This window comes from Mustelus asterias, chromosome 16 (genome assembly GCF_964213995.1).
Source record: "Mustelus asterias chromosome 16, sMusAst1.hap1.1, whole genome shotgun sequence".
Classification (NCBI taxonomy): domain Eukaryota; kingdom Metazoa; phylum Chordata; class Chondrichthyes; order Carcharhiniformes; family Triakidae; genus Mustelus; species Mustelus asterias.
In genome coordinates this window covers 102,123,937-102,137,723 of record NC_135816.1, presented here as the reverse complement: position 1 = coordinate 102,137,723, position 13,787 = coordinate 102,123,937, and the positions used below count along the sequence as shown (strand labels likewise).

Here is a 13,787-nt window from a genome sequence, read left to right as displayed (position 1 = left end):
TAGAAAGGAAACAAGAACGAGAGGCCACAGCCTCAAAATAAGGGGGAGTCGGTTTAGAACAGAGTTGAGGAGGAACTTCTTCTCTCAGAGGGTAGTGAATCTCTGGAACTCTCTGCCCATTGAAGCAGTGGAGGCTACCTCGTTAAATATGTTTCAGTCGCAGGGAGATAGCTTTCTGATCAATAAGGGAATTACGGGTTATGGGGAGCGGGCGGGTAAGTGGAACTAAACCACTATCAGATCAGCCATGATCTTATTGAATGGCGGGGCAGGCTCGAGGGGCTAGATGGCCTACTCCTGCTCCTATTTCTTATGTTCTTATCCCCTCACCGTTACACTGATATATCCAACACCATCTGACTATAACACTGATATATCCCAAAACCCTCACCGTTACACTAATATATCCCACAACCCTCACTGTTACACTGATATATTCCACAACCCTCACTGTAACATTCTCTGATATATCTCACATTCCCTCAATGTTACACTGATATATCCCACACCTCCTCACTGTAACACCGACATATTCCACGCCCCTCACTATAACACTGATATATCCCACAACCCTCACTGTTACACTGATATATCCTACATCCCCTCACCGTTACACTGATATATCCCACACCCCCTCAATGTTGCACTGATATATTCCACACCCTCACTATAACACTGATACATCCCACACCGCCCGACTATAACACTGATATATCCCACAACCCTCACCATTACATTGGTGTATCCCACAACCCTCACTGTTACACTGATACATTCCACAACTCTCACTGTGACATTCTCTGATCTTTCTCACACGCCCTCAATGTTACACTGATTAATCCCACACCTCCTCACTGGAACACGCTGATATAGTTCAAACCCCTCACAATAACAACGATATATCCCACACCGCCTGACTATAACACTGATATATCCTGCAACCTCACTGTTACACTGATATATCCCACACCCCCTCAATGTTGCACTGATATATTCCACACCCTCACTATAACACTGATACATCCCACACCCCCTCACTGTTACACTGATATATCCCACACCCCCTCACTGTTATACTGATATATCCCACACCCCCTCACTGTTATACTGATATATCCCACGCCCCCTCACTGTTATACTGATATATCCCACATCCCCTTACTATCACACTGATATATCCCACACCCCCTCACTGTTATACTGATATATCCCACATCCCCTTATTATCACACTGATATATCCCTCACCCCCTCACTGTTATACTGATATATCCCACATCCCCTTACTATCACACTGATATATCCCACATCCCCTCACTGTTATACTGATATATCCCACATCCCCTTACTATCACACTGATATATCCCACACCCCCTCACTGTTATACTGATATATCCCACATCCCCTTACTATCACACTGATATATCCCACACCCCCTCACTGTTGTACTGATATATCCCACATCTCCTTACTATCACAATGATATATCCCACAACCCTCACTGTTACACTTGCTGTGGGAAAATCACCATTCGGAGTCAGACTTAAAGATTCAACACGCAGTTTTATCAGACAAAGCTTTGGGAGAAGCGCTGGGCACTCCGCAGTGCACGCGGTCACCTTCTCAAACTTTAAAATGGCAGTTGAGCATCTTTAATACATTTTCAAATAATGGTCAAGTCCGGACATTAGCCGTCAGTACATCATTATACATAGAGTAGATACATTTATGCATTTATGCCCCCCATCAATGACTGATCTCGTTACCAAAACTAATTGTTTTGGTTCTGCTTTATCTCAAACTAAGGTGCCTCAGGGTCTGATCTATTTCCTGCAGCAATTTAGACACTAACAGGTTTTAACTCTTTGTTGTGCAATGTCTGTGCCCAAGTCAGCACATCTTAATGTCTTTTCCCAGAGTCCATTTTGTGCCAGGTAACCACCTTGTATCCTTTAATTTTGATTTTACTCCAACACACTGATATATTCCACAGCCCTCACTGTAACATATACTGATCTATCCCACACTCCCTCAATGTTACACTGGTATATCCCAAACCTCCTCACTGTAACACCCTGATATGTAAAACACCCCTTACTATAACACTGATATATCCCACAACCCTCACTGTTACACTGATATATTCCACAAACCTCACTGTAACATTCTCTGATATATCCCACACCCCCTCAATGTTACACTGATATATCCCAAACCTCCTCACTGTAACACTCTGACATATTCCACACCCCTCACTATAACACTGATATATCCCACACTGCCTGACTATAACTCTGATATATCCCACAACCCTCACTGTTACACTGATATATCCCACAAACCTCACTGTTACACTGATATATCCCACAACCCTCACTGTTACACCAATATATCCTACAGCCCCTCACCGTTACACTGATATATCCCACAACCCTCACTGTTACACTGATATATCCCACATCCCCTCACCATTACACTGCTATATCCCACAACCCTGACTGTTACACTGATATATTCCACATCCTCTCACTGTTACACTGATATATCCCACACCCCCTCACTGTAACACTGATATATCCCACACCTCTGACTATAACACTGATACATCCCACATCCCCGACTATAACACTGATATATCCCACAACCCTCACTGTTACACTGACATATCCTACATCCCTTCACCGATACACTGATATATGCCACACCCCCTCACAATAACACTGATATATCACACAACCCTCAGCATTACATTGAGATGTCCCACAACCTTCACTGTTATGCTGATATATTCCACAACCCTCACTGTAACGTTCTCTGATATAGCCCACAACCCGTCAAAGTTACACTGATTAATCTCACAACTCCTCACTGTAACACTCTGATATATTCCACACCCCTCACTATGACACTGATATATCCCACAACGCCTAACTATAACACTGATGTATCCTACAACTCTCACTGTTACACTGATATACCCCACATCCCCTCACTGTAACACTGATGTATCCCACACCCCCTGACTATAACACTGATATAGCCCAAACCCCCTGACTATAACACTGATATAGCCCACACCCCCTCACCGTTATACTCATATATCCCACAACCCTCACTGTTACACTGATATATCCCACAACCCTCACTGTTACACTGATATATCCCACACCCCCTCATTGTAACACTGATGTATCCCACACCCCCTCACTGTAACACTGATGTATCCCACACCCCCTGACTATAACACTGATGTATCCCACACCCCCTGACTATAACACTGATATAGCCCAAACCCCCTGACTATAACACTGATATAGCCCACACCCCCTCACCGTTATACTCATATATCCCACAACCCTCACTGTTACACTGATATATTCCACAACCCTCAATGTAACACTCTCTGATATATCCCACACCCCCTCACTATAACACTGATATATCCCACATTCCTCACTGTAACACTGATATATCCCACACCACTCACTGTAACACTCTGATATATTCCACACCTCTCATTGTAACACTGATATATCACATTCCCGCTCACCGTAATACCCTACATATCCCACACCCTCTCACTGTAACACACTGATATACCCCACACACCTCACCGTAACACTGATATACCCCACACCCATCACTGTAACATTTATATATCCCACACCCCTCACTGAAACACTGATATACCCACACCCCTCGCTGTAACACTCTGAAACAACCCTCCCCTCACTGTAACACTCTCTGATATATCCCACACCCCTTCACTGTTACACTGGTATAATTCAACAATGCTCACTGTAACACTCTCTGATATGTCCCACAACCCTCACTGTAATACTCTGATATACCCCACACCCCTCATTGTAACACTGATATACCCCACATCCCTCACTATAACACTGATATACCCCACACCCCTCACTGTGACACTCTTTTTAATAGGGTCCAGAGCCCCCGAATCCTGGAATGACGTTCACAGCGATGGGATTCCCATGACATTGTTACTTGCCGGATAATGAGAAGGGCTGAGAGGTCAGTGTCTCCATGTGAAATAATATTGATGTGGAGATGCCGGCGTTGGACTGGGGTAAACACAGTAAGAGTTTTAACAACACCAGGTTAAAGTCCAACAGGTTTATTTGCTACCAAATAAACCTGTTGGACTTGAACCTGGTGTTATTAAATCTTTTACTGAAATAATATTGTCATGCTCTAGAGGGAGCTCTACACTGAGTCTAACCCTGCATTGTACCTGTCATCAGAGCTGACACTGGGTATAAAGTGTCATATTAGTCTGTATATTACCCTGGTGCACTGTCAGGGTAATATAGAGGGAGCTTTCCTCTGTATCTAACCCCGTGCTGTACCTGTCCTGGGAGTGTTTGATGGGAGACAGTGTAGAGGGAGCTTTACTCTGTATCTAACCCCGTGCTGTACCTGTCCTTGGGAGTGTTTGGTGGGGACAGTGTGGAGGGAGCTTTACTCTGTATATAACCCCGTGCTGTACCTGTCCTGGGAGTGTTTGATGGGGACAGTGTTGAGGGAGCTTGACTCTGTATCTAACCCCATGCTGTACCTGACCTGGGAGTGTTTGATAGGGACAGTGTAGAGGGAGCTTTACTCTGTATCTAACCCCGTGCTGTACCTGTCCCTGGGAGCGCTCGATACTGATACTGGGTATAAAGTGGGAGGAAGTGCACTGCAGGGTAATGTAGAGGGAGCTTGACACTGTATCTAATCCAGTTCCGGTCACCACATTATAGGAAGAACATAATTGCTCTGGAGAGAGCGCAGAGGAGATTTATAAGAATGTTGCCAGAGCTTGAAAATTGCATCTGTGAGAAGAGGTTGGAAAGGCTAGGGTTGTTTTCCTTTAGAACAGAGGAGACTAAGGGGTGACCTAATTGAGAGGTTGAGGAAGGGTGGAAAGGGAAGTCTTGTTTCCCCAGGCGATGGGGTCAGTTATAAGTAGGGACAGATATAAGGTGATTGGTAGTAGGATTATAGCAGTGGTTCCCAACCAGTGTGCTGTGAAGAAAGATTCAAGACAATTCAAAATTCATGGAATTAAACTGAATCTAACCTTCGTCTTCAATTCCGTGGTTGACATCGCCAAGACCCGGCGAATCTTGGGTGTCCCATGTATGTGCCGGCTGAGAATGAGCTGCTTGCACATGGTTTAGATATTTCAGGCCCATGCGTACGACCAATGGGACTTGGAGCTGAAGGCAAAGGGTCCATGCCACCTAAATAAAAAGCAAAAATTCAAAAAGGCTGCAAAAACCCAGGGAGAAGCGAGAGAGACAGAGAGAGGTCGGCGAGAGGACTGGGAGAAGTTAAAAATGAGTTTCCAGTAAGGGAAGAAGACAGAGAAAATAGGACCAGTGCCTCAAAGTTTTTTTTATAATTTAGAGGAGTGCCGTGACGTGGAAACGTTTGGGAATCACTGGTTCAGAGGGGACATGAGGAAAAACTTTTTCACCCAGAGGGTTGTGGGCATCTGGAATTCACTCCCGAAGTTGATGGCGAGGCTGAAAAACTCACTTCATTTGAAAGATACTGGGATCTGTACCTGCAGTGTTGGGGCCTGCAAGGCTCCAGAGCAGGGACCAGAAGGTGGGGTTAAAATGACCAGCTGGTGTATTTTTTCTCATTATTGGTCACACACACATGATACACTACTTTGTCTACAACGCTACGGTTTTGTCAAAGAAGTCATAGAATCCCAACAGTGCAGAAGGAGACCAATCAACCCATTGAACCTGCACCGTCAATAGCCCCACCCAGTCCTTATCCCCATAACCCCACATATGTACCCTGCTAATCCCCCTGACACCAAGGGACAATTTAGAATGGCCAATCAACCTAAACTGCACATCTTTGGAGTGTGGGAGGAAACCGGAGCACCTGGAGGAAACCCATGCAGACATGAGGAGAACGTGCAAACTCCACACAGACAGTGACCTCGGTCCCTGTCAGAACTCCGGGTTCTGTGTACGCACTGCTGCAGATGTGGTCTCACCAATGCCCTGTATAACTGAAGCATAACCTCCTCACTTTTGTAATTCATAGAACCATAGAAATGACACAGCACAGAAAGAGTCCATTTGGCCCATCTTGTCCATGCCAGTCCAAGGACACCCAGGTTCCCTCACTAATTCCAGTTTCTGCACCCGGTCCACAGCCCTGTAGCTGACAGCACTTAAGGTGCAGATCCAGGTACTTGTTAAAAGAGTTTAGGGTCTCTGCCTCCACCGCTAACTTGGGCAGTGAATTCGAGACACCCATCACCCTCTGCGTAAAAAGGTTCTTCCTCATGTCCCGACCAAACCTACTGCCACTTATCCTGAATCTGTGTCCCATGGTTCTAGAATTCTCCATCAAGTGAAACAATTTTATCCTGTCCACACTATTTCTTCCCCTCATTATGTTGTACACCTCTATCAAATCAGCCTTCCTTGTTCCAAGGAAAATAACCCCAACCTCTCCAATCTCTCCTCACAGCTATACTTTTCCAGCCCGGGCAACATTCTTGTAAACCTCCTCTGCACTCTCTCCAGAGCAATTACATCCTTCCTGTAACGTGGTGACCAGAACTGCACACAATACTCCAGTTGTGGCCTCAAATGTGTTTTATACAATTCCAACATTACATCCATGTATATTCTATACCTCTGCCATTGGAGGAGAGCATTCCATATACTTTCTTTACAACCTTGCCTACTTGAACTGCTGCCTTTCGGGACCTGTGTACTTGCACGCCACGATCTCTCACTTCATCCACCCTTCTCAGTATATTCCCATTTATTGTGTATTCCCGATAAGCCTTTGACCTCCCTAAATGCATCACCTCACACTTCTCGATGTTAAAATCCATCTGCCACTTAACCGCTCCACCAACCCATCGATATGGTTTTGGAGATTACTGGAGGTAATTCTCTGCTTCAGGTTTAACCTTTGCTCTCTCCCCTTTGCCCCTCCCCTGCTGCGTAGGTGCTGAGGCTGCTGCTGGTAGCCTGGGACCGGAGATTAATCTTTGCCATCGGAACATCCAGTACAACGGGAGAGTCGGACACTGTGGTCTGGAACGAGATCCATCACAAAACAGAATTTGGTTCCAATCTGACTGGGCACGGATATCCCGACTGCAACTATCTGGAGAATGTGTGGGCAGAGCTGAAAGCCCAGGGAATCACTGATGACAAAGACTGAGGATAGCTCCCTGAGGAGCAGAGAGTTCAAGAGATGGAAGGAGAGGGATGGAGAGTGAAGGAGAGAGCGAGAGAAGAGGGGGAGAAAGTGAATAAGTGGGGGGGGGGGGAGAGAGTGCGCATTAGAGAGAGCAAGTAAGCGAGAGAGCGTGGGCTTGAGAGAGAGTGGGTTAGAGAGAGGGAATAGGGGGAAGATAGACTGTGTGGACTAGAGAGAGAGTGATGCAGAGAGTAAGCTGGAGAGAGAGGGGCTTGAGGTGGAGACAGAAACCCAGAAGGATGAAGGAGAGGGAGGGAGTGTGAGGAAATACGAGGGAGATTCTGCACCGAAGGTTTTATCTCTTTCTCTCTGATGGAACACTGAGTTGCATTAACCCCGAACATCCCTGCATCACCCCCCACCCGCCCCCAAGTCAGTTAATAGCGTTCGGTGATTTGATTTGATTACAAGGTGCGTGTCTGATGAAAGATCCAAGTGTTTATTTTCTACAAGCTCAATAACATGCAGTTTGAGGGGTTTTTAAATTATTTTTAAATCTGAAGGATTTACGTTCATTATTAGCCATGATTACATCAAAAATTCTAAGTACCCCTGATCGGCCCTCTCTCTAACCCAGGGATCACTGGGCAGTGATCAGGAGCCGGAACCCTGGCTGGTTTCCCCTCTCTCTAACCCAGGGATCACTGGGCAGTGATCAGGAGCAGGAACCCTGGCTGTTTTCCCCCCTCTCTCTAACCAGGGATCACTGGACAGTGATCAGGAGCAGGGACCCTGGCTGATTCCCTCTCTCTCTCTAACCCAGGGATCACTGGGCAGGGATCAGGAGCAGTAACCCTGGCTGTTTTCCTCTCTCTCTCTCTCTAACCAGGGATCACTGGACAGTGATCAGGAGCAGGAACCCTGGCTGATTCCCTCTCTCTCTCTAACCCAGCACTCACTGGACAGTGATCAGGAGCAGGAACCCTGGTGGATTTCCCCTCTCTCTAACCCAGGGATCACTGGACAGTGATCAGGAGAGGAACCCTGACTGATTTCCCCTCTCTCTCTCTCTAACCCAGGGATCACTGGACAGTGATCAGGAGCAGGAACCCTGGCGGATTTCCCCTCTCTCTGACCCAGAGATCACTGGACAGTGATCAGGAACAGCAGCCCTGGCTCATTTCCCCTCTATCTCTCCAACCCAGGGATCACTGTACAGTGATCAGGGGCTGGAACCCTGACTGATTTTCCCTCTATCTCTCTAAACCAGCACTCACTGAAAGTGATCAGGGGCAGGAACCTGACTGATTTTCCCTCTCTCTCTTCAACCCACGGATCACTGAACAGTGATCAGGAGCAGCAGCCCTGGCTCATTTCCCCTCTATCTCTCCAACCCAGGGCTCACTGGACAGTGATCAGGAGCAGGAACCCTGGCGGATTTCCTTTCTCTCTCTCTAGCCTAGGGGTCACTCTTCACTCCACGCCACAATCCCAGATTTGAGTCCAGATCTGGAGCAGGCTGGAAAGAGGGAAGAATTTCCTGGAGCTCTTGCGCGAAATCCTTCTGGGCGTCTTGAGAAGTGCTGCCTCTCGAGGTGGAATTGTCTTCAGACAGGTCGAAAACCCAGAGCTAGCCTCTTGGGAGACCTGACATTTTTAAATTATTGGCACATCCCATTCCAGAGAATCTAGAGAATTCTGAAGAAAGGGGAGAGAGGCCAGGTGACAAGCTGCTGAAAACCAACTGAAGAGGGTGTCAGCTGGTGACATACACCCCGTGGTACAGTGTACAAGGGAATGTGGAACCACCATCCTGGACATGGGGGGGCACGGTGCTTGAAGGAATGTTATTGCCAAACAGTTTCTCTTTGATTGGAGGTGCAACATGTGTATGCATGTGTGCACATGCATGCGCATGTGTGTGCACATGTGTGTGCGTGCATGTGTATGTGTGTGTGCACGTGCATGCGCATGTATATGAGTGTGTTCAAGAGGATAGGCTGGTCTCAGGTGCCTCCAACCTGAGATTGATGATATATCTGCAGCTGATGTTTTAACAGCTCACCTCTAAATTAGATCTGGGAGTCTTAAAGAGATAAACAGCCTTTAATCTGTGGCTGGTGGACTCTGCAAACTCTTTTTAATGCAGGAGCCTCCTCCCTTGACCTATTCTTTTAGTTGAGTGGGTTGAGGAGTGACATGATGACAGACTGGGGAAAGGATGGGGTTAGGGTCTGGATTTTCTCCAGGTATTGTGATTCATTGGGGGACGCAAATGCGGTAGAAAGGGGCCAAAGTAGGTGGGGTTCAAGTGTGCTCCTGGGGTCGGGATAGTCTTCGGAAGAGTTTAAGAAGTAGAAACTGTCGGAAGCCATTCAACCTATTGAGTTCAATGTGATCATAGCTTATAGAACATAGAACATTACAGCGCAGTATAGGCCCTTCGGCCCTCGATGTTGCGCCGACCAGTGAAACCAATCTAAAGCCCCTCTAATCTACACTATTCCAATATCATCCATATGTTTATCCAATAGCCATTTGAATGCTCTCAATGTTGACGAGTCCACTACTGCTGCAGGCAGGGCATTCCACGCCCTTACTACTCTCCGAGTAAAGAACCTACCTCTAACATCTGTCCTATATCTCTCACCCCTCAATTTAAAGCTATGTCCCCTCATGTGAGCCAACACCATCTGAGGAAAAAGGCTCTCACTATCCACCCTATCTAATCCTCTGATCATCTTGTATGCCTCTATTAAGTCACCTCTTAACCTTCTTCTCTCTAACGAAAACAACCTCAAGCCCCTCAGCCTTTCCTCATACGATTTTCCCACCATACCAGGCAACATCCTGGTAAATCTCCTCTGCACCCTTTCCAACACTTCCATATCCTTCCTATAATGCGGCGACCAGAACTGTACGCAATACTCCAAGTGCGGCCGCACCACAGATTTGTACAGTTGCAACATGACCTCCTGGCTCCGAAACTCAATCCCTCTCCCAATAAAAGCTAACACACCGTACGCCTTCTTAACAACCCTATCAACCTGGGTGCCAACTTTCAGGGATCTATGCACATGGACACCCAGATCCCTCTGTTCATCCACACTACCAAGTATCTTACCATTAGCCCAGTACTCTGTATTCCTGTTACTACTTCCAAAGTGAATCACTTCGCACTTTTCCGCATTAAACTCCATTTGCCACCTCTCAGCCCAGCTCTGCACCTTATCTATGTCCCTCTGTAACCTGCCACTTCCCTCCGCACTGTCTACAACTCCACCGACTTTAGTGTCATCCGCAAATTTACTAACCCATCCTTCTACGCCCTCATCCAGGTCATTAATAAAAATGACAAACAGCAGTGGCCCTAAAACAGATCCTTGCGGTACACCACTAGTAACTGAACTCCAGGATGAATATTTCCCATCAACCACCACCCTTTGTTTTCTTACAGCAAGCCAATTCCTGATCCAAACCACTAAATCACCCTCAATCCCATGTGTCAGTATTTTCTGCAAAAGCTTACCATGGGGAACCTTATCAAACGCTTTGCTGAAATCCATATACACCACATCAACCGCTTTACCCTCATCCAACTCTTTGGTCACCTTCTCAAAGAACTCAATAAGGTTTGTGAGGCACGACCTACCCTTCACAAAACCGTGCTGACTATCCCTAATCAAATTATTCCTTTCCAGGTGATTATAAATCCTATCTCTTGTAATCCTTTCCAAAACTTTGCCCACAACAGAAGTAATGCTCACCGGTCTATAATTACCAGGGTTGTCCCTACTCCCCTTCTTGAACAAGGGGACAACATTTGCTATCCTCCAGTCTTCTGGCACTGTTCCTGTAGACAATGACGACCCAAAGATCAAAGCCAAAGGCTCTGCAATCTCCTCTCTAGCCTCCCAGAGAATCCTAGGATAAATCCCATCTGGCCCAGGGGACTTACCTATTTTTACCCTTTCCAGAATTTCTCACACCTCCTCCTTATGAACCTCAATCCCATCCAGTCCAACAGCCTGCATGTCAGTACTCCTCTCGATAACACTATCCCTCTCCAGTGTGAATACCGACGAAAAATATTCATTTGGTGCCTCTCCTATCTCTTCAGACTCAACGCACAACTTCCCACTCCTGTCCTTGACTGGCCCTAATCTTACCCCAGTCATTCTTTTACTCCTGACATACCTATATAAATCTTTAGGGTTTTCCTTGATCCTACCTGCCAAAGACTTCTCATGTCCCCTCCTGGCTCTTCTTAACTCTTTCTTTAGGTCCTTCCTGGCTAACTTGTAACTCTCAAGCTCCCTAACTGAGCCTTCACGTCTCATCTTAACACAAGTCTCCTTCTTCCTCTTCACAAGAGATTCAACCTCCTTAGTAAACCACGGTTCCCTCACACGTCTGCTTCCTCCCTGCCTGACAGGTACATATTTATCAAGGACGCGTAGGAGCTGTTCCTTGAACAAGTTCCACACTACAATTGTGCCCATCCCTTGCAGTTTCCTTCCCCAACCTATGCCAGTTAAATCTCGCCGAATCGCATCATAATTTCCTTTCCCCCAGCTATAACTCTTGCCCTTTGGTATATACCTATCCTTTTCCATAGCTAAGGTAAACGTAATCGAATTGTGGTCACTGTCACCAAAGTGCTCACCCACCTCCAAATCGAACACCTGGCCTGGTTCATTACCCAGTACCAAATCCAATGTGGCATCGCCTCTTGTTGGTCTATCTACATACTGCGTCAGGAAGCCTTCCTGCACACATTGGACAAAAACCGACCCCTCCAAAGTACTCGAACTATAGCTTTTCCAGTCAATATTTGTAAAGTTGAAGTCCCCCAGTACAACTACCCTGTTACTTTAGCTCCTATCCAGAATCATCTTTGCAATCTTTTCCTCTACATCTCTGGAACTTTTCGGAGGTCTATAAAAAACTCCCAACAGGGTGACCTCTCCTTTCCTGTTTCTAACCTCAGCCCAAACTACCTCAGTAGACGAGTCCTCATCAAAAGTCCTTTCTGCCACCGTAATACTGTCCTTGACTAACAATGCCACACCTCCCCCTCTTTTACCATCTTTGACATCAAGTCACTTTCAAGTGTCTTGATGTCAAAGTGTCTTGATGTCAAAGTTATCTTTGACATCAAGTTCACTTTCCAGTCCTCTCCCCATACACCTCGATTCCCTTAGTTCCCAAAAATCTCTCAAGCTGGCCTCGAATAGACTGGACGACGGGACATCCACAGCCCTCCGGGGTGGAGGTTTCCAAAGATTCATTACCCTCTGAGTGAAAAAAGTTCCCCTTTACCTCTAGCCTTTAGCCCAAGAGGAGGGGCTGAAATAGCCTCAAATTCAGGAATGAAATGTAGTAAATTAATTTGTAATGCAGGAGTGAGATATCATAAATTACTCGATAATGTGGTAATGGAACATTCTAAATTATTCTATAATTCAGGAATGGAACATCCTAAATTACTCTATAATTCAGACATAAAACAATGTAAATTACTCTATAATTCAGACATAAAACATCGTAAATTACTTTATAATGTAAGAATGAAGTACCATAAATTACTCTACAATGTTGGAGTGAATCATTGTAAATTACTCCATAATTCAGATATAAAACATCATAAATTATTTTATAATTCAGTCATAAAACATCGTAAATTATCCTGTAATGTAGGAATGAGATATCATAAATTACTCTATAATGCAGGAGTAAAATATTCTGAATTACCCGACAACATTGGATTGACATGTCCTGAATTGACCGATAATACTGGAGTAGGAGGTTCTGAAACAAACTGTAATCCAGGAGTTGTAAACCACAAACTTGCCTCAACTCCAGGCATGGGAATTCCTGATTTAAAGTATAAACATGGAGGAGGAAATCCTGAAACAACCCATAGTTACTCTTTCATTGTGGAAAGTTCACAGATCCTGTGTTCAAATAATGTACTAAATTATCTGACATCTATGTCAGAGGGGTCATCTGGTTCCACTGTCATTAATGACAGGAAAGAGATAGTTGGAATGCATCAGGCGGGATATATCCTTAACAACGTCGAGAAACGGTCCAAATATTTTCCAGCACGAGCTGTAGGTATTGATGCCATTCTGAAAGATGCAAGGTCAAAGCGATTAAACTTATCAATAGACAAATGGCCAGATGTATGCCGATGGTTTTGTGAAGAGAAAAATGGGACCAGACAGAAAACACAGCTTACCTAAGTGCCAGGACAGTCACTACTCAGTTTACACACTTTCAAAGCGGCAGTTATCGACCTCTTTAATCACATTTTATTTTGATATTTTAAATTTCCTTTAAGATTTTGTTTACTTTGATGCAGTATCCCTTGAAGGAACTGCCTTTTTAATTTATCCCACAGTTTGCTGATTCAGTTTATCTGGTTAACGAAAAGAAGCACAATCTAACAGTGTCAGTTTAATTTTTCCAATATTGGAAATGTACTTTTATCGGTAACATTCTTCACACCACATTGATCTACATTCAAAAGCCTCACTTTGTCCTTTCAAGAATAACCACTTGATTTTATATCGCACCTTTCAGGTTCC

The 13,787-nt window shown here is 45.3% G+C and overlaps 1 protein-coding gene and 1 pseudogene across 1 annotated transcript in view; both read left to right on the top strand.

Moving 5' to 3' along the window:
• LOC144505423 (E3 ubiquitin-protein ligase DTX4-like) overlaps positions 1-7,215 on the top strand; it is a 120,184-nt pseudogene extending 112,969 nt beyond the window's left edge.
• Positions 1-13,787, top strand: part of LOC144505328 (cystatin-B-like) — a 339,685-nt gene that overhangs the window by 303,170 nt on the left and 22,728 nt on the right. The window lies entirely within an intron of this gene.